General features: G+C 44.6%; 1 protein-coding gene across 2 annotated transcripts in view; it reads left to right on the plus strand.

The window, feature by feature from the left end:
* The first annotated feature begins 6,621 nt into the window (after positions 1-6,621).
* ELOVL7 (ELOVL fatty acid elongase 7) overlaps positions 6,622-20,380 on the plus strand; it is a 29,592-nt gene continuing 15,833 nt past the window's right edge. Inside the window, exon 1 of one of the 2 annotated variants that reach the window (XM_042825962.1) lies at positions 6,622-6,699. The gene's annotated coding sequence lies outside the window, so the exon portion shown is untranslated. Of the gene's footprint in view, positions 6,721-20,380 lie in introns of both variants that reach the window. The other variant, XM_042825963.1, reaches the window with a different exon arrangement.

Here is a 20,380-nt window from a genome sequence, read left to right on the forward strand (position 1 = left end):
TTACTCTAACTAAGCCTTAGTTTTGGTGAATAATTTCTTGGTCTGATTTTATTGTTGTTCTGCATCCTGTTAGTACTAGCATACTTGTCAAGGCCAAGGGTTTGCAATGAATTCTAAAGCTGTCTTCTCTTGTCCTTTGTTCTTGTTCTTATCTCAGAAACAGACAGAGAAATGAAAGGAAAGCTGCTCTGCTGCTAGTAAAGCTCTGCCACTTAGCAGCAGTCATGAGTATTTATGTGAACACTGCAAGAGAAATACAAGGACAGAAAAAATAAATGGTTGGTCTTTGGAGATGAACTTTTGTTGTCTCCCCCAAAAGACCTGTGGATGTCCACTGTTCATGGTGCTCCTCAGTTTTCTGATGTCTCCTGAGCCTTGGATTTTGAGCATGGCACAAAAGGAACAACCAGGAGCTCTGGCCCAAAAGTTGCTCTCCTTGCTGCTGAACCCAGGTGTACATCTGTGTAATGCACATGTGGCTCAGCAAAATGCCTGGAAACAGGCAAAATCAGTTGAAGCTTCTGCAAGGACTCCAAATGATAAAGGGAATGTTCATCAGCAACATTCCTGCCTCTGCTGTTCAGGGATCACAGCAGACCACCAGCTCCTAGAGCATGGTCTTTTGGCCAAGATGCCCAGAGAGGTGCCTTGCACATCCCTGTGTCATCATCAAGAAGGGACAGGTTACTTGGGAAGATTACAAGGAAGTTGCTAAGGAATGCAAGGAAGAAGTTAGGAAGGCAAAAGCCCAACTTGAACTCAGACTGGCCACTGCAGTAAAAGAGAAATAACAATCATTTTACAAATATATCAGTAGTAAGAGAAGAACCAAGGAAAATGTCCATCCTTTACTTGATGCAATGGGGAATGTGACCACTGAGGATAAGGAGAAGGCTGAGGTCCTCAACACCTTCTTTACATCTGCCTTTAATATGAAGATCAGTTATCCTCAGGGCACTTTACACCCTGATTTGGAAGTCTGGGATGCTATGCAGAATACACCCCCGGTGATTCGGGTAGCGATGGTGTCAGAGAGCTCCTCCTCCATCTGGACTGTCACAAGTCCATGGGCCGTACGGGCTCCATCCTAGGGTGCTGAGGGAGCTGGTAGGGGTGATTGCTGAGCAACTCTTGGCCATCTACCAGCACTCCTTTTATCTGGAGAGGTCCCAGAGGATTGGAGGCTTGCCGACGTGACTCCCATCCACAAGAGGGGCCATAAGGAGGATCCAGGGAACTACAGGCCTGTCAGCATGACATTTGTACCAAGGAAAGTTATGGAGCAAATCATCTTGGGTAAGATCATACAACACGTGCGTGGTGTCCAGGGGATCATATGCAGCCAACATGGGTTCATGAAAGGCAGGTCATGCTTGATCAACTTCACCTCCTTCTGTGACTGGGTGACCAGACTGGTAGACGAGGGAAAGGCTGTTGATGTAGTCTACCTAGATTTCAGCAAAGCCCTTGACATGGCCTTTCACAGTATTCTCCTAGGAAAACTGGCTGCCCATGGCCTGGACAGGTATACCCTTCTTTGGGTAAGGAACTGGCTAGAGGGCTGTGCCCAGTGGGTAGTTGTTAATGGAGCTAAGTCCAGCTGGTGACCCGTTACAAGTGGTGTCCAGAGGCCAGCACTGGGGCCCATCTTGTTCAATATTTTTGTTGATGACCTAGATGAGGGGACTGAGTGTACCTTCAGTAAGTTTGCAGATGACACCAAGTTGGGTTGTGGTATCGATCTGCCTGAGGATGAGGAGGCCCTTCAGAGGGATCTGGATAAGCTGAGGTGAATGGGACGAGCTTCAGCATGGCCAAGTGCCGGGTCCTGCACTTTGGGCACAACAACCCCATGCAGTGCTATAGGCTTGGGGATGAGTGGCTGGATGACTGTGAAGAGGAAAGGGACCTGGGGGTGTTGGTTGATGCTCGGCTGAATGTGAACCAGCAGTGTGCCCAGGTGGCCAAGAGGGCCAATCCTGGTCTGCATTAGAAATAGTGTAGCCAGCAGGAGCAGGGAGGTGATCATCCCCCTGTACTCAGCACTGGTGAGTAGTTTTCACTACAAGAATGACATTGAGGCCCTGGAGCGTGTCCAGAAAAAGGCAATGAAACTGGTGAGGGGTCTGGAGCACAAGTTTTATGAGGAGTGGCTGAGGGAGCTGGGATTGTTCAGTCTGGAGAAGAGGAGGCTCAGGGGAGACCTCACTGCACTCTACAACTTCCTAAAGCGAGGCTGTGATGAGGAGGGTTTTGGCCTCTTCTCCCAGGCAACAAACAGGACCTGGGGAAATGGCCACAAGTTGTGCCAAAAGAGGTTTAGGTTGGACATAAGGAAGAACTTTTTCTCTCAGAGGGTGGTCAGGCACTGGAATGGCTGCCCAGGGAGGTGGTGGAGGCACCATCCCTGGCAGTGTTCAAAGGTGTCTGGATGAAGAGCTATAAGATACAGTTCAGTAGCTTATGGTAGCAATGGTAAAGGGAGGATGGTTGGACTCTTGTAGATCCTTGCCAATCTTGTGATTCTATGATTCTATGACCATGTGATACTTAAACATGGGTGAGGAAGCTGTCCCTTTCATTTACAGATAAAATGCAAATCAGCAATTACCCAAATCCAAATCCACTCCTGGCAATGATTTTGCTCTTGTGCTTGCAGACAGGAGTTGTGTACAGCATGGCACGCCACAGCCATGTGCACAGCTAGATCTTCACGAGCACCAAGAGCTTCTCTAGGCTGGCCTTTTTTATATACAGGTTGCCTAATTAACTCGCTTGCTTTTAAGAGCATAAGACAAACTTTAAATTAGGTAAAAATCCTCTCTGATTGTTCTAATTTGGGGCACAGTCCATGCTAGCAAGCACTTCATTACTGATCTTCCTAGCACTCTTCTGGCATATTTCTACAGTGAGAAGCTGCCTGGAGCACAAGGGCAGGTTCAGGTTGTATATCAATTTCTTCTCAGAAAGAGTGTTGAGGTATTGGAACAGGCTGCACAAGGAAATGGTGGAGTCACAGTCCCTTGAGGTGCTTCAGAAATATGTAGGTGTAGCACTGAGAGACATGGTACTGGGCGTGACAGTGTTGGGAGGATGGTTGGACTCGATGATCTTAGTGGTCTTTTCCAACATTAAGGTTCTATGAGTTTGTGATTCCAAAGTGATGTTGCTGCACATTCCCCTTTTGTTGACGGGTTTTTGTTTGTTCTTTTGTTTTTATAGTATCTGTTAGACTCTGCCAGTAGTCATGGAGCACTGCTCTCCAAAACAAAGTTATTTTTACTGATGTGTTTACTCTCCCAGCACAGGGCTGGAGCTGTAGTTATGGCGCAGTATTGCCACCAAACACAGACCCTGATATCCTCCAGGTTACCCAGACATTCCTTTAATTTACTCTATGTTAGCTCCTATGGAATAAAACATTTGTTGCCATCACTGTCAGTAATAAGATATGAATAAAACTTCATTTATAGAAGATTTAGCTACTAATTTTGTGAAGAAAACAGTGTATATTTTATGTTATGGACATATTATATGTGTATATAAGTGTACATATACTATATCCACATTACAAATATTTCAAATGTATACTTACAATGCATGTGCATATATATTAACACATGCATATCTTTAATGTGTATGTATATAAATGTATATAAATATATATATGTATGTATATATATGTATATAATGTATATAAAACGTATAAAAATATAAATATATAAAAAAACATGACACTAACTTTATTAAATGTTATTAAGCTCATTTTTCATACTCACAATCACTGCTTCTGCTTCTGCCCCAGCCATTTTCTGCCTTATTTTTTAAGCTTCCTTCAACCTTGCTTAGCACCGATGTCAGCTGCACGGAACAGCTCTCCATGACAATGACCTGATGATTTTATTACTGTTACTTGAGATGGGGAACTTTACCTATAAAATCACTTATCTGAATAGATTTGGGAAGAATTTATAAACCAGATGAATCCCTGTTGCAGTACCTCAAAAGCTCTGCAGTTGGCACAAACCTCTGTACTTACTCTGTGCAACTCCTCAGCAGATGTCCATGGAGGGATAGGGACTAGGGACATTTCCATGCCCAGTGCATATGTGGGACACTGCTTTCCTCTCACCATGCACCATGAATACATAGGTACCTCATGGAGGATCAGCTGCTTCAGCAGCGTTATCACCAGTATTGCACACTTTTTCTTCAGCAAACAGCAATAAGATCCTGAGAGTGCAAACCAAGGAGGGTACCTTTGTTGCCAGTGCCACAGGCACACCCAGCAAGGCCTGCGCTTGCTGCAGCTGCACAGCACTAGTTGTGGCAGCAGAGCCTCACGAGCAGCATGGGTGATGTTAGGGAAAGCAGTGCTGGGTAGCGTCTGCTCTGTGAGATTGGTATGCAGATAGCTGCCAATGCTCACCCAGTGACTCCTGGTCTGCTTACAGCATGCAACCTCAGCAGGTTCCCAGTGCTTGAGGGTGCCCTGGGGAGTAGCTCCTGCCTGCATCCTGCTGCTGCCTTCTTGCTCGGTATGACCCTGGATAGTGTCCACCTCTGAAGGCTTTCGAGGCACAGCCTCACCCAGAGCAGGGCAGTGCCCAAGACCTTTTGGTGAGGCAGCAAAACTAGGAAAGCGTGGGCCAGCTGTACGGTGGAAAGCATGGTTTCCCACATGGTGCAGAGCAGAGGACACCCGGTGACACCCTATGCTGCTACAGTGCCATTCACATCTCCTCACTCCTGAGTGGTGAATGCAGGGGGGGCTCAAAGGGCTGCTTGACCTGGCCTCTAGGAAAACTGAGCTGTTGCAAGCTACCTCTCCTACAATTTCAGTGTGCCTGACCTCCCTCATTGCCTGGGCTTCCTCCTGCGCAGGGCAAAGCTGCCTCCTCCCACTGTCTGCCCCTGCTACATACAGCTGGGAGTTAATCATTTACCTGCTGCCTGCATGCCGGCCATTACTGCTGTCCCATCCGCCCAATGCTTGGCATCACCTTTGCTCCTCAAGCACACTGAAGGCTAGGCTGTGTCCTTCCTTGGTGGGGCTCCCAAAGGAGAACCAGTGGCAGCTGTTGCTGACATCAGATGTGCTGGAGCTGCCAGCTTGCATCTGGCAATTGTCGCCAATACTTTTTTCCCCACTAATGACTTGAAATGCCTCATGTTTGGAAGTCTCCAGGTGACCTACTTAGTTTTATTGTTATGCTCCACAGTGCCTCATTTTGTCTTAGCCAGAGCAGCCCTATCAGGCATGGGAAAACACAACACATGGATATTACAACACACACACAATATTAGTGGCTTGCTGAGCTGTATGGCTGTATCCCTTGGACAAGTTAGGACTTAGGAAGTGTGAGGCTCCCCAGGCTCTGCCTGAGCAGAGACATGCTGGTTTCCACTGTCTGCTTGTAGTTCTTCTTGGCTGATATCTTACAAAAAAGGTTTTAAACAAAGAAATCAAAGAAAGTTTCCAGTTTCTGAACACTAAAGGGCGGAGGGGGGAATGGGATTGTTTAATTCTGTTTTGTGATTTTCCCGTCCTAAGTGACACAAGTGGTATTGCTCAATGGACTGTCAGATTTCTACATAACCCTTTTGGCCAAACCCAATAATCTCATTATGGTGCCTTCCCAAAAGTGCCAGGATTTCCTCACTCAGCATAATCGCAAAGGCAGCATGAAGCAAACCCCAACCTCATGGCCTCCTCCCTGCTGATCTCCATCCTAATCAGCTGCTCAGCGATCTGAGTTTCTATAGGATCTCTTAGGAGCTGTGTTTCTCCATCCCCACCTCCCCACCTGCTTTCCAGCTCCTCCGATATCTCCGCACTCACAACATGCAGTTTTCTGTGCTGCCTTCTGCCACCTCCGTCTCTGTGTTTGAGCTCCTTGGGGATGCCAGGACAGAGGCCCTCTGCACTTAAACACTGCTCTGTTCACACCACCAGCCCACAAACCCTTTTCTGCATATTGTAAAATGTGTTTGGACGTTCTCTTCAATTTTGCCCTCATACCCTCTCCCTGCTCCTTGGTTTCAGACTCCAGTTACTGCCTCCTTGTTAATAACCTCAGAAGCATCATTTGCAGCTTTCTGTGGGCTGAAGTGACGAAAAGACCAAAGGAGCATCCTCTTACACCCTAGGAATCTCCCATCACCCCCCTTTTGTCCTTTACGTCAGTAGATGGGGTCACTGGGAGCTTCATCTTCATTCAAAACGACTTTCCGCAAGAGATCTGTGGTACCCACAATCCTAAGAGGATGGAAGGGGGCCTGAAATACTGAGCTAAAGCCGAGCAGTGTAGCTTTGTTGTATTTTATTCTCTTTTTTGTTATGAAAGGAACGACTCCATCTACCAGGTTTTGCCTTCCGCGACTCTCGTCTCGTCTCGTTGCTCCCTGAGCACAAAGGATTCGCGCAGCCATTCCGACTGGCAAACAGCAGATCTCCGGGGCAAGCTCGCACACCGCGGCGAGGCTCCGACGGAACACCAGCGCTAACCTCGCCCGGCTCGCACAACCTGCCCGCCCCGGCCCGGGGGCGGCGGGCGCTGACTCAGTGCCGCGCCGCGGGAGGCAGCGCGGGGCGTGTCCGGTGGGCGTGGCCCGGCAGTGGGCGTGGCCACCCGCGCTCCCTGTCGGGGGCGGCCCGGCGCGTCCCGCAGTTATTGCCCGGCGCGGGGGGGGGGACAGGTGAGGCTTCGCGGCTGCCGTGTGAGTGCTGCGGGGGCGCGGGGAGGGCGGGAGGTGCGCGCGCGATCCCCGGGTTCCGCGCTGGGGACGAGACGGATCCTCGGGTGGCTCCCGCGACCCTTGCCTCTCCCCTGTCCCCGTCATTGCTCTGTGGCCGCTCCAAGCCTCCGAGCTCCGCTTCCTCTCACCGCGCGGCTCCCTCGCGGTGCCCGCTGCCACCGCGCCGCCCCCCGCGGTGCCCGTCCCCTGGCCGCGCACCGCTCCCCATCGTTCTCCTCCGAGCCCCGCCCGGAGGAACCGTCCCTCCGGCGAGGAGGCGCGGAATGCCGGGGCGTTGCGGGCTTTCTTAACAGAAGCGCCTTTTCGCAGTCCCCGGAACGAAGAGTAGTCGCGGAGGGCTGCAGGTGCCGGCGGCAGCGGGGAGAGGCGTGGCACACGTGGTGGAGTTCTTCGAAGGCAGCGCTACAGGGTGCTGTCTCGCCAGGGGCCGTCGGGCGGGTTGGGCGTCCTGTGGGCGCCGCCGCCTCCTTTCCCTCTGCCAGCCGGTCCGGCCCGAGCTGTGTGCGGGACGGCGCTGGGCGAGCGGCGGGGTGAAACCCCATTAAGTGCCGGAGGATGCTCTGCGAGCAGAGAGCTGCAGGTCGGCTCCGACCTGTCGCTTTGAGCGTGTGGCAAATGGAGAGAAGTTGTCTCACGCTGTGGGAACAGATCGGGAACTTTCTCCCTTGCCCGTTTCTCATCCAGACGTCGCGCTCTGTTTGAGAGCCGCCCCGTGCGGAGGTTTGGGCGGTTTCAGCAGCGCGGGGCTGCAGGCACAGCCCGACCGTGGGGGGCCGCGTGGGAGCGGTGCGCGTCTCACGGCGGTAGCACAGGGCTGGGAAAACTGGGCCGGGCTCGGGCCGAGAGTCTTCCTTGTCGGCAGCTCTGTCGCTGGCGCGGGAAGTAGCGCAGCCTTCCTTGCAGCGCGTCAGTCAACTTTCTGCTAAGTACTGTGTAGGAGCGGCGGGAGGCAGGTTGTGCTGCAGGAAGCGATATTCATGGAATGTGCTGGGAGAGACGCCGCGGCGTTAGGCGAGGAAAATACACGCCGCGTAGGATTTGACTAGTTACAGAGCTCTGAATATTATGAAATGTCTATCAGCTAATTGCACGCTGCCGAAAGAACTAACCAGGTATCCTGTATCTGGTATCCTGACGTGACTCTGCTGCCTTTGCTGACTGTGCCGTGCCCTTCCTGGCATTGTTTCTCCCTGCCGCAATAAACCGGAAAACTGTGACACTTTATTTTTTTTTTTTTTTTTTTTTTTTTTTTAACTCGCTACCTTGTACTTTTGCTCTTACTCCTCATTTAAACCTTCGCTTATCTCTGCTGGCTGCTGAGCCTGAGCTGTAGCACAGCAGTGCCTATGCGGGTCTCCCACGGCTGCTGCAGGGTGGGAAGGATGTCGGAAGCATTAAGCTGCTTCCCAGACCGTGTGCTGCCAGAAAGAGCTCTGTCTCTCTCAACTGCTTTTGCCCTGGTTTTCTTTCCTGGGGTCACAGTGGGTGACACACAGGTGCGCTTCAGTCTCTCTCCCCCATGCCAAACTCCATGCAAAGTTTGAGAACTGGCAGACCTCTGCTTGCCTTTTCTTCTGCTGCCATTTGTTGATGCTTCCAAAAGCAGCTCTGAGTATTAAGGAGGGAGCCAAATGCTGGGAGACTCAAAAGAGAAGCAATGCCAATTTAAAAAAAAAAAAAAAAAAAAAAAAAAAAAAGTGTATCAGGAAGAAGAACACAGAAGTTTGTTCTCAGGTTTAGTCTTAGGAGTTTCCTGCTCAGTTAAAATTACCTTAAATACAATTGCGAACTTGGTTGGTAGCTCCACATATCAATACTGGACCCGTTGCTTCCCTCAGTATGTGGGCCATGTGCTGCAGCTGCAGGAAGCAAATGCAGCCTAAAGGGTGAAAACTAAACTTTTTCCTATTGTCCTATTGAAATATTTGAACAAAAACATTGACAATACATTCTGTATACCTGGTTTTACTCTTTCAATGTAGCTCCTTTTAAAGGGAAGAAAATGAAAGCTAAAGGGACATGCAGTGCAGTCTGATTTTTCTAGAGCCTGTTTTCATGTGTGTGATTTGCCAGAAGTTTGTACAGTTTCAGGTGATATGGCAGATAAAAATTTTTCTGTCCTTCTGATATTAAGTGAAATCCCAGAAGAAATAGTATTTGTTTGAACTGATAGTAAGTGTGAGTTAATCCTGATGATAGAAACCAGAGCAGCTTGGGTATTTTTTTAATGTCTTTGGTTTCTGTGTCTGATGCTGAATATTGAACAGGAAATGCTGAGCAGTGTTTTTCTTTCCTCCTATAACGTAGTAAAATGCTCTCTGTGTGCTTGTTACGTTTTCATTTTTTTTTTCCCCTTGGTGTATCTCTCTCTACTTACACTCTGTTTGCTTTTGATGGTTACACGAAATATTTCTTTACTTAAGATGTTGAGTAAAGAAGACCTATATGCATTGTAACTAGAAGGTAATGAATGGAACAGTGGGAGAAGAGCGCTAAATTTAGAGCAGCACAGGTGTGCACAGAGGCTGGTTTGTTACCTTGGTGCTGTATGAGGATGGCAGGATCAGAGTCCTCTGACATCAGCTGGCACGCAGCTGACCTCTGTGACTGCCCCTTGCGCAGCCTGCCAGCCCTGAGCATGCTGGGTGCCGTCGCAGAGTAGTACAGATGTCACAAGGAGGCTGAATTCAGGTGGCAGCAAATAAGCACAGTGAGTCACCGTATTTGCCAGGAGCAGTGGTATTTGGATTGCCCCCTCCCCTGCGCCAGGGCCGCGTCACCACTGTCAGCGCGATGGCTGCTGTCTCCCCTCACCTGATCCCTGATCCCACCTCTGCCTCCTGTTGCAGTTTCACAGCGTTTCTCCTATCCTTTGTCAGTGCTGCTCCTGTTGTTGTGGTTGGGTGCTGAGTGTGGGCCAGCGCCCTCCTGGATGAAGATGCTCTTTCCTTTTCCTGTGGGTTGTCTCCCCCCTGCCCTTGTGTTTCACAGTCTTTCTATGAGGCCAAGAAAGGTTGCATGAGTAAGGGGCTGTGTTGGAGTAGGAGTGAGTAATGGGGGTGATGTAGATTAAGATGACGTTAGTCCCATTAAAGGGGCTTTTCCAATTGCAAACTTAATCTGTAAACAACTTGCTGGTCGTCTTGTCATGTTTTTGTGAGTTCCTGTGTGTTCCCTGTGTGCGTGTAATTGTATCATGAAGTCTTTGCAATTTGCATTATGTTGTGTATTGATAACGTGCCTTGCCCAATGGGACCCGTGTCTGGAACCTCTATTCAAACTACTTTTTTTCTTCTCTTTTTAAAGCATTTTGTCACCAAATGTGTATGAATATGAATGTAAGTTTGTATTGCGCAGTTCAGAAGTGCATGCAGACAAACAGCTGTTCAGTGAAAAATGCTAGTAACTTCTTACAGGTATCTCCTGAATGGGACTTCAGGAGAGCCCTGCTATTCCAGGGACTGTATTTTGGATTTATAAATATATCTGAGTTAAAAACAGAGTTTGCTAAGAATAACTCCATTCCTTCTATTATTTGTCTCCTAACAAAAGAAGGGGGAAGGGGACAACTCCTGCTGGAGTCAGGAACACAAAGATCGGTTTGTTGATGTGGAGATAATTTGCATTCTGTCATCAATCGCAAAATGATTTAAAGCAAAGTCACACTGACCTGTTTCAGTGCCACTCTGTATCCATGTACAGTATGGGAACATTTCACATTAGAGTTTTAATTTTCTTTAATTTTTATTTTTTTTATTGTGTTTTGTCTGAGCAGTTGAAAAAGAAAGTGGAAAGTGTTGGTAGTGGTTGAAGCTGCTGTTTTGTGATACAAGTAGAGAGCAAGGTGAGTGGAAAGGAGGAACTTTGTCTAGAGCTGTTGTTGCTGATGATAATATCTTTAACGGGAAAAAATCGTTCTTCTCAGTGAATTACAGTATGTTTTAATGTATCAGGCTCCTTTCTTCTGGTCAGGATTTAATAGACAATATTTTCATTTTCTTTACTTTTGATAGACTGCTTTTGGTTTTCTTAATTAAAGATATTGGCTGAAGCTTTGAAAATATCAGGGTTTATAGGTCAGGTGTGTCTGTTCCTTCTGTTAAACAAATACTGTGGTATTTGCCATATGGTGTTATGAACAGATAGGGATGGACTGAACAAAAAAGTCTATTCTCTGTCCATAGTTGTACTCCTAATGCTGCCTTTTCCTGTACAGATGAAAATCACTTAATTTCAGATATATATATTTCAGTTGAATAGTGTGTTTTACAGTGTTTACATTTATATCATCACTGTATGATCCCTGTTTGGTTGGCTTAGACGTACAGTTGGAAATATCTGAATTGAATTATATTCTTTAATTGCTTCTGTAGTCAGAGTTCTGTGGCTTGTCTTCTCTGTACTGAAATAAAAGGTTCACTTTTGAGACTTTTAGCTGTACAGAACGGGTCTGACAAGCTTAATTAGATTACTGTAATGCACTTAGGAAGTGCCCTGTCCACCTTCATCTGTTGTGACCAAGATGTATAGAAGAAGCTGTGTACAAATGCCAGAGGGCTAATGCAATGAGGGAGGTGTTCAATGTCCGCTTTGAAATTAAAGCTTTGGAAAAACTATTTTTGAGCCATGTTCCGTGTGGCGTTATTGCAGATGCTAATTCCTTCCATCATCTGTATTACTACCACAACACCAGAAACACTGTTTCATTAGCACTTTTGTACTTAGATTACAGGAGTCTACTGAATTTTTTTTTTTTTTCCATGGAAAAAGTAATGTAACTATGAAGGAAGGCTGTAAGTCAGTTTATGGATAGCTCTGGTGTTCAAGAAATCTCATTTCAGTTCTAACCATGATCCTTGGCATTTTGGAGAGGGAGAAAGTTGGGGAGTGCAGAAGCTGTAAGTTGTTGGAGCTCTCATTGCCTCCCTTCAACGAGTCCTTTGATGAATGTCTGAAACTTTACGGAATAGGAAATCCGCCAGCTGAGTTTCACATTATCTTGAAACAGCTTTCCAAAAAACGACGTGGTTGGTTGCTCTGAGAGGGTCTTATCTGAAGGTTGCAGAAGAAAGCTTCCTGAATACTAGTTGGAAAATGCTCAGTTCTGGTTTGATCTTGACAGATCTGCTGAAATGAGGCTGCTTCTGTATTTTAGAACTGAATAGCTTATATGCCCCACTTGACTTTAAGTTACTGAATAGACAACTACCTCGGAATCCGTGGAAATTGTGCTACTTGGTGTGGTGTGCTTGCTTGTATCTTTGTAGAGTGCAATTGCATGTCATCACTTGCTTTCATCCAAGGTGCCAGAGCACTGGCAAAATGTAATTGAGTCTAGACACGCTTTTGTGAAAGGAAAGGGAACTGCTCTTACAGATGGTGGAATTATGTAATCTTGATGCATCTGTTGAGACAAGGGCACAGAGAAGAGGTCCGGTCAATGGGCAAGCATCTCACTGTATGGATGTTGTTATCTGGGTGAGCCTGCAACTGGATCATGTGTATCGAAGATAGTGAGTGTGGGTGAAAGCGGGTTCCTTGGTTTGATTGTGACCAGTGAAATCTTTTGGAGGGGAGATACAAGAGTGGGAGAAAAGTGGCTGCCTGCTGGGAGGATAAGGGTTGTGGTATTGCTCTAGGTTCAGGTAGCAGTATGTGGGCTGGTTGTTTGGGATAGTAACTGGAACACGGAGCTCAGACAAAAACTTTAATTTTGTTCATTACTTCGCTGTGCTGACAAGTGGGAAAAGAGATACTATTTCTCTAGTAGCTGAGCATCCATGCAGAGAACAAACCAAACATACTGACCTGTTCTGCAGAGCACTGAAACCTTCATGCAAAGAAGGCCGTCTCAGACTTCTTTTGGTGACTGAAATGCACAGTTAGATATAAGCCTAATCTTTCTTTGATTTGGAGACGTTCCACTTTTCTTCTCCTTTCCTGATGTTGCATGCTGAGTGAGTCTCGTGTACTGTTAAATGGGAACATCAGCATTAGGCTGAGTGCTCTGCTTCTTGCCAACCTTCTGCACTGAAAGTATTATCGTCTCCTCTGTTATTCTAATGTGGCACACTCACTGCCTAATGTATTTTGTTGATGGGATTATTCATTTATTTATTTGGCTATTTGTATTTGGCAATCTTTCAGGAACAGAAATGGGAAAAATAAGTGCAGTTGATATGAACTGGTTGAATCCTCCACACTGTCTAGCTCAGCTTATCTATTTTAAACTGCAGCCATGTCTTGTGGTCCTCGGCGGTCACCTGCTGCCTGGGAACTGCTGTGGTTATGGAATCTTCTGATGGAAGGTGGAAAATATTCAGTAGTCCTCCCAGGTGGAATTGTACTTCACGGCATATCTGTGGAGCTTTTCATCCTGTTCTTCTGTAAAGGTATTATTCACTGTTAGGCTAATTTAAAGAAGCTCTAACCTGCACAGTGCAGCTCTATTTACTCTTCCTGAAAGTGCAAAATACTGACAATATCTTAACATTCTGTTTAGCACAGGAATTGAGATCAAAGTAACGAGGTCTGGGACAGGTGTCAACCTTAACAACTGTGTCATGTCATTAATATACTTTGCCCATAACACTGGCCTCCACTTGACACTTGGTGTTATGCAAACTGCTGCATGTTTTTTGCTTAGAAGTAGAACAAAGTGCTGATAGCCTTTTAAGCATCAATTTTTATTAAAAAACTTATTTAAAAATGTCTTAATGGTTCTTTGCTAATCAAACCAGGTAATATTTTTAGCTGGTAAGGAATTTTATTTCTGTGTAAGTTTTTGAGGGTAGGTTGTCATCTGGCTGCTGTCCTGCGTGATATTGCTTTGCAAAAAAGGAGCGACCTTTTTCTTTTGTTTCCGTAGGTCTTTCACTGCTCTGAGTCACCTGGATCAGATGTTTCCTCTCTGTAATACTTGTAGACAGCTGTGAGTGTTCCTGCTCCATCTGTTGATTGAGTCCAGACCAGCCAGGCTTTTGTGGGAATCTAAAGGGTTCCTGACACCTTTATAGCCCTCTGCAGGGTATCAGCAGAGCAAGTAGAAAAAAGTGTTTTTGGAGTTCCTGTTAATGTTAAATTAAAGCAGAGGTGCATCCTTCCTTGTGTTCACAGTGTCTCTAAGGTCTGGAAAACTGGATCATCCTGCAAGGGGTGCAGTCATCTCAAAAAGGAAGGGCTCCATGGAAAGCTACTCACCAAGTTGTACTGTAAGCAGCACCCAAGGCTTCTTGGGTGGAATGCAGAGACTTAACCAAATTTCAAACATTATCACATAGGGTTTTGTAATATACCAACTTTGATCTTTTCATGCCCAGACTTGAAGTATAAGCACAATACAGTCTTGATAGCGTCTTTCTTGACTGTGGATGAATCTACAGAGTGACTTTCTCTATCTTCCTTGATGTCTGGCATCTTTTTACCTTCTCTTCTTCATCCTTCTGTGGTTCCTCCCTTGAGGACAGAATACCACTGGAACTGGCTGGGAAACATAAGGCTTTTCTATCTCATGTCAATTTCTGAAACTGTTCCACTTCTGCAATAATTCTGGTCAAGTGCAAGACAATTTTTTCTTTTTTCCAGGTGGGGATATTCTTTGGGGTACAGGAGAAAAGCTGGGCTTTTCTGAGGAGAAAGTAGAACTCTACTCCTGTTTTCGTGGCTCTTGTTTAGTAGTTCTGGCCAAGAGGCCTGAATCTTGAAGTGATGGTATAGAATAAGTTCATGGCCTGATGCTAATACTTCTGAGTGCATTTCCACAGATGTGACCTTTTGTCATACTGAAGAATGTTGTTTTTAAAATACAGACAAAGCAGAACATCTTTAATTGCATGTTCTTCAATGATTTGGGACCTCCAACTGCATGTCTATAAATCTTCACCTCTGGACTGAAAAGGTTTATGATGTGGTTGTGTAGTTGCTTCCTGGGACACTTCAGGGAGCACATCACATTGCCTGATGTTCCAAGATCGAACTGGTGAGCAGCAGCTTTTTTTTTAATGACAATGGACTTCCTCATTCTGATAGTTTAGTTTCAAAATGTGCTGAGCACAGACTTCCTTTAAAACGGCTCATCTCATTGCTGCCCTTACCATCTCCCTTCGAAGTTCAGCAGCTTGTGTTGCTCTCCCCAGAGCTGACCACTGCACAGCATGCATCACAGCAGAAGGTTGTGGACACAGCTGGTCCCAGTTTTCTTCTGGAAGAGCCTCCTAGAGAGGCTGCAGTTGCCAGTGTTTACAGTGTGCAACAGCATGTCCGTTATGCTGGATGGTGGGTGGATGGGGAGGGTGTCAGTTCTGGGTCAGCTGCCTTTAGAATTTATGGCTGCTTATTGCAATGCAAGCAGTGTTGGAGTAGAAGGAATGCATTATTTTGCTGCTGAGGATATAAGCTCAGGACCCAAGGCTGGGGAGGCTGAGCAAGTGCAAGGCAGTGGGAAACAATGGTGAAGGAAATAAGTCCATGTCAGCATGAGCAAGTGGTGTGGGAGCAGCTCAGCTCTTGTAAATTGCCGCATTAAACAGTGAACAAAATAAGATGTTACTATTCTACACCAGTGTTATCAGTGTTCCTGCTTACTCACATTCTGAACCCAGCAATATTGCAGCTATTGTAATAGAAGTTCCGTGAAATGATAATGACCTTGCATCATGGTTTCTGGGGTGACAGTACCCGAGCTGTCAGTTGCTGTAATCTTGCTGTAGGCAAGAAGAGATTGTAAGAAAATACTTCCTTCAGTACTGATGGATATTCCACGTTTTATTTGTTCACCTTTTTTAAAATAAAATTTTAAGGTGAATGTTACGTTCTTAAGGTAACTGTTTATGCATGTATGTTTACATATTTGTCTCCCCTTCCCATTAAATTCTGTTCTGCTGAGTTTTCATGTTAAAAGACAGCACAATCTTCCTCTCTTCAACAGAAGGAAATCTGAAGTCTGACTTTTCCATTTATGCTTATTCATTGTTGAATAGCTACGTTCTCTACAATAGGTAGAGAATAGCTACAATAGGTACATTCTCACTGATTATTTGGTTAAAAAATATTATTGAAAATTGTCTGCTTTTATTTTCCATTGTTAATAGCTAGGTTAGCATGATGCTCCCTGCGTAACAAGTCTTGTTCCTACTTGTTTTAAGGGATCTTTTCTGGAAACTGTAGTCTAGTTCTTTGTCTCTTTATTACTTTTTGTTCAAGTTCATGGATTGTGCCCACAGTGACTATTTAATGACAATTTATTGATGTAGCTTTTCTGCCACATGAGTGGATGTGAACTCTTGCCTACCAGTTCCTGGTAGCAAACTGTTTATTTTTTAATTAATTAGACATATGAGATCTTTATATACAGTTCCCCTTTTGAGTGTTAATGAGGAGGTTATGTGTTGCAGCTACAGCTTACAATTGAAGAAAGGCAGCGGTCTCTCATTCTTATCCCACTCCATATTTGCACAAGTAGCTTTAATCAGGCAGGTATGAGGGCTGCTCCAAAAGTAATGCCTCCTATTTCATTATGTGGTCCGTGATGTCAGAGGGGCATGATGGTAATATGGTAGTAGAGCTTGAACCTTCTTGCCAGTATTCCATTACGTTCTGTTGCCATGTGACAGATGGCAGCAGAGTGACAGTCTGACAAAATGGTGTCTGACGTGGAAGTGCATATGAGGCAAAGGTGTGTCATTGAACTCCTCCATGTGGAGAAAACGGCACCTACTGACATTGATTGATGCTTGCTGAACACTGATGGAGACCAAACAATGGATGTGAGCACAGTGAGGAAAAAAAAAAGGCAAACCTTTTAGCTTAAATATCACTCTTTACCACTCTACATCATTTAGAGTTTGCTGTAGAAGGAAAAGATCCAGATGGGTATAAGCTCTATATGTTGTGATTCCTACTTGTAGAGGAATGAATGGGTGGCACAAGGTGTGTGTGACTGTGCTGATGAACATACTAAACTGCATCATTACTCCCTAGCCCATGGCTCTTGTTCAGTGAAAGCCTGTTTAAAGTGACTTAAACGAACTGATCTGATCTTAAAATGAAAGCAACTGCAGAAGGTTTTCTGGTTACATAATTAAGAAGGAGGAAAAAAGAGGTGCTGTTAAGTCCTTTGGATAAAGAGGAGATTAACTAGAATCAGATCTGTTGCAGATACTAAATGAATAAATTGCCAGAGGTTTTTGATAGGGGTAATGATATATCAATAGCTAATGGAAATGAGGTTTCATTGCTGCAAATATTATATCATAAGTGAATCTTATTTTGACTTCCAGGTAAAAGTTGTCACAGCGTGTGTCACAAGACTTGCTGTGCTGGCTGCAGTGGGTAGCTTTGGAAGCTGGTATCACCCAGCTGGAATGAAACCTGTAGGAGCTGAGCAGAAGCCATGCACTGGCAATTAGGGAGAGGGGCTCCTGTAGGCTGGTTGTAGAGTGGCCTGTAGCAGAGGTGGGGAGACAAGTGAGACTAGCTGATGGCAGGGTGGTTGACCTGCAAGTGCTCAAGTAAAGGCAGAGCAGCACTGATAACATCTTATATCTCAAGGAGCTTTTCTCCCTTATGTTTTTGCCTTTCTCAGTAACACTAGGAACATAATGAAAGGGGAGGTGGGTGGGTATGGAAAGAGATACTGCTGTTTGTGGTGGTTGTTTCCCAGGTGAAACTGGAAATCCTCTTCTGGACCAGCCCAGTGTTTCTCTCATCGTTGAGATAAACTGATGACTGAATTCAGATTTGAAAAAAACCTTCCTTCCAGGTTATGTTTGCAGGGACTATGATTTGATGGGCCTTTCTATGGGATTAGTCCCTAGGATTGCTTACAATTGCATCAGTGTTATCCTTAGTCTTTTGCTACCAGATCATAGCACAATACATTTTGTGTGGCTTTAGTTCTTGTATCGTGAAGCATCCCTTGTACATGTGATGGACAGATTGAGGGCTTCCTGAAGTGGTGTTTACTCTTGATTGAATATATAGTGCATGATCATCTATGGTTATGCAGGACAAGGCATGAGAATCTTGTGCTAGCCCTATGTGATTTCACCATCAGCTTAAACCTCTATGACAAGGCTGCTAATCTGACTTTCCCCACCTTCCTGTGACATCACAATTCATGTGATGTTGTCTTGTTCTTTTCCCTTGTTGTTCTTTTCCTTGTTGTTTTCCCTTGCATGAACTTCCTCTGGTGCATCCACTGCTTTTCTCAGAAGATGAAGATTCCAAGTGGGTTGCTGAGCTGTAGTGGTTTAGGTGTAGAGGTTTTTTTTAACCTCTCCCTGGAAGCTGGGCACAAAATGGAGCTGTCTGTATCCGTTACCAGTCTTCAGTGTTGACTGAAATCTGCAGTATCAGTTAACAAGTTTTAAGTGAGTGTGGGAGGAAATACAAATTGTCTTTATTTTATCAGGATGGGAAATCCACTTGGCTGGCAGAAAACTAATATGAAACGTGATTGAAATGGAGTGTTTTCACTAGTTCTGCTGTTTATAGGCTACTTTGCCCGTGTAGGTAAATGACAGATTTGATGGTAGTTTAAAAAGCCAAGATTTAAGTATGGAGATACCATATAAATAATGCAATAAAGGTGACAACAGACGTTAAGTATTAGATCTCTTACTGACTTCTGCCAGTGTGGGATTTTACAGGCACGTATTCTAATACAATTTCTAAACCTCTTTCTTTGATTTTTAAGATATCCCCATTCTTTGTAAAGGAATTTACATCTTCTCTGAAATCTGTATTCCATTCTGATGCTAAATGCATGTAGAGAGGTGGCTGATGCAGTCTAAGGAGTTTTTTTTAATGGAATGGCTTCAGAGATAGAACTTTAAATTTAATAAGAGTGACAACTAATACATCTCAGTATTAACAACAAAAATCCACCCATTGCTAAGGAGGTTATAGCCAGCCTACCTGTGAGATGCGCCTTTCAAGAGGTGGGCAGTGTAGTTGAAGGATGGTGTGAAGGATTGGGATTGTCAGGGAAACTTCTCTGAGGGAAATCTGTAATGCCAGGAGATAACCAACTTCATTGCAGAATGTAGGTGAGCAATCAATATAACGTAATAGCTATTCTGTATTTGTTTGCAGTGTGGCATAAGGGAGTAATGTAGTTAAAATAACTGTTTACGTAACCATGCACCCTTGAGAAATAGGAAGGGCAGAGCTGATGTTCTCCAGGTAATGCAAAAGATAACGATCTGTGAAGTGTTCTCGATTTAATTACCATGTGAACTTCAAGAGCAGAATTAACAATTGTATATTAAGTGATTCTGAAACATTGAAGTTTCACAACTGTGTCTGAATATGTCAGCTAGTATTACTGTCATTTCTTAAGAAGTTGTGAAATCAGAACTGCGTGGATCAGTGCTCTCTCATGTTCCTGAAGGGTCTCTGGGATGGGAGGGGTTCTGCCATCATTACCTGCTGGACATGTTAGAGGGGTAACATTCTAGAAAATGTGCTTCTAGCATCTGCCTTGGGTGGAAGTTACCCCAGTGAAGCTTGTACTTTGCTGTCGTATTTCCAGTCTTGCTGAGCAATACCTATAAAAGCAAGGCCCTCTCTGCCAGGATCTGTAAAGATATGACAAGGAAGAATGATTTTAAACTAAAAGAGAGGAGATTGAACTTAGATAGCAGAATACAATTTCTTACTGCAGTGGTGTTACCAAGATTTGCTTTTAAATAGTGGAAGTATATTTTAATATTAAAAACTCTGTAGGGGGAATAAATAAGTGCAAAGAATGGCAAATATCTCTCATGTGGGTTAAGCCAAAGAATGCTAGAAGCTTGTTGTTCTCATTTAAAATTAAAGAATGTTTGAGGCATACCAGTAATTCTTATTAGAGGAAACAGTATTATTATTATTATTATTATTATTATTATTATTATTGAACTAGCAGAACTTGAGCGCTTCCAGCAACTTAATGCCTACTGCTTGTGATCATGAGGCATTCTGAAATGGTTGCTGTGGCATTTTGCACATTCTTGGCTGGCTTAAATTACTTTATCATATATCCCCTCTCCAGTAAAGTTAATGGTCAGATTTTAAATCAGTTCTGCAAAACTGTATGCTTTAATTCAGCTTCAGCTATTTCAGCTGTCTACTGAGCTGGAGAGCAACAAATGGTATTGCTCTTTTGATGCAGCCTGTTCCATCGTTTGGTTCACTTATGCCCCATCTTTATAACGATGAGGCGTGCTTATTTAAAGGTCTCTTAAAAAATGATATTAGTGCAGCTGGCTTGAACCGCAGTGCACAGGATGAATTCTGTTGCTATTAAAATATATATATTTAAAAAACACTCATTTATTTCTAAGAGTCGAGTACCTTCACAAAGGTTTTCACAGATGATTTCATTTGTCTCACAGAAGTGATTGCAGTGCTTGTTTTCCAGAGCTTCAGAGGACTCTAAATATGTTCTTTAAAACTTTTCAGTCAGCAAACTGAACTTGAATTGCTGGATTTTTTAAAAAACTAAAAACAATAACAACACCAAAACCACTTCTGTTACATCATTCAAAATAACTGAATTCTGAGCATTATTCCATTAGTATCACTAATTTTGAGCAAGTTCACTCCAGTCTAGGCTATTTTAAAAAGAAAATCCCCTGCT

The sequence above is a fragment of the Centrocercus urophasianus genome, unplaced genomic scaffold (assembly GCF_019232065.1).
Source record: "Centrocercus urophasianus isolate 14NV4802_14NV808 unplaced genomic scaffold, USGS_Curo_1.0 seq_25, whole genome shotgun sequence".
NCBI classification, from domain to species: Eukaryota; Metazoa; Chordata; class Aves; order Galliformes; family Phasianidae; genus Centrocercus; species Centrocercus urophasianus.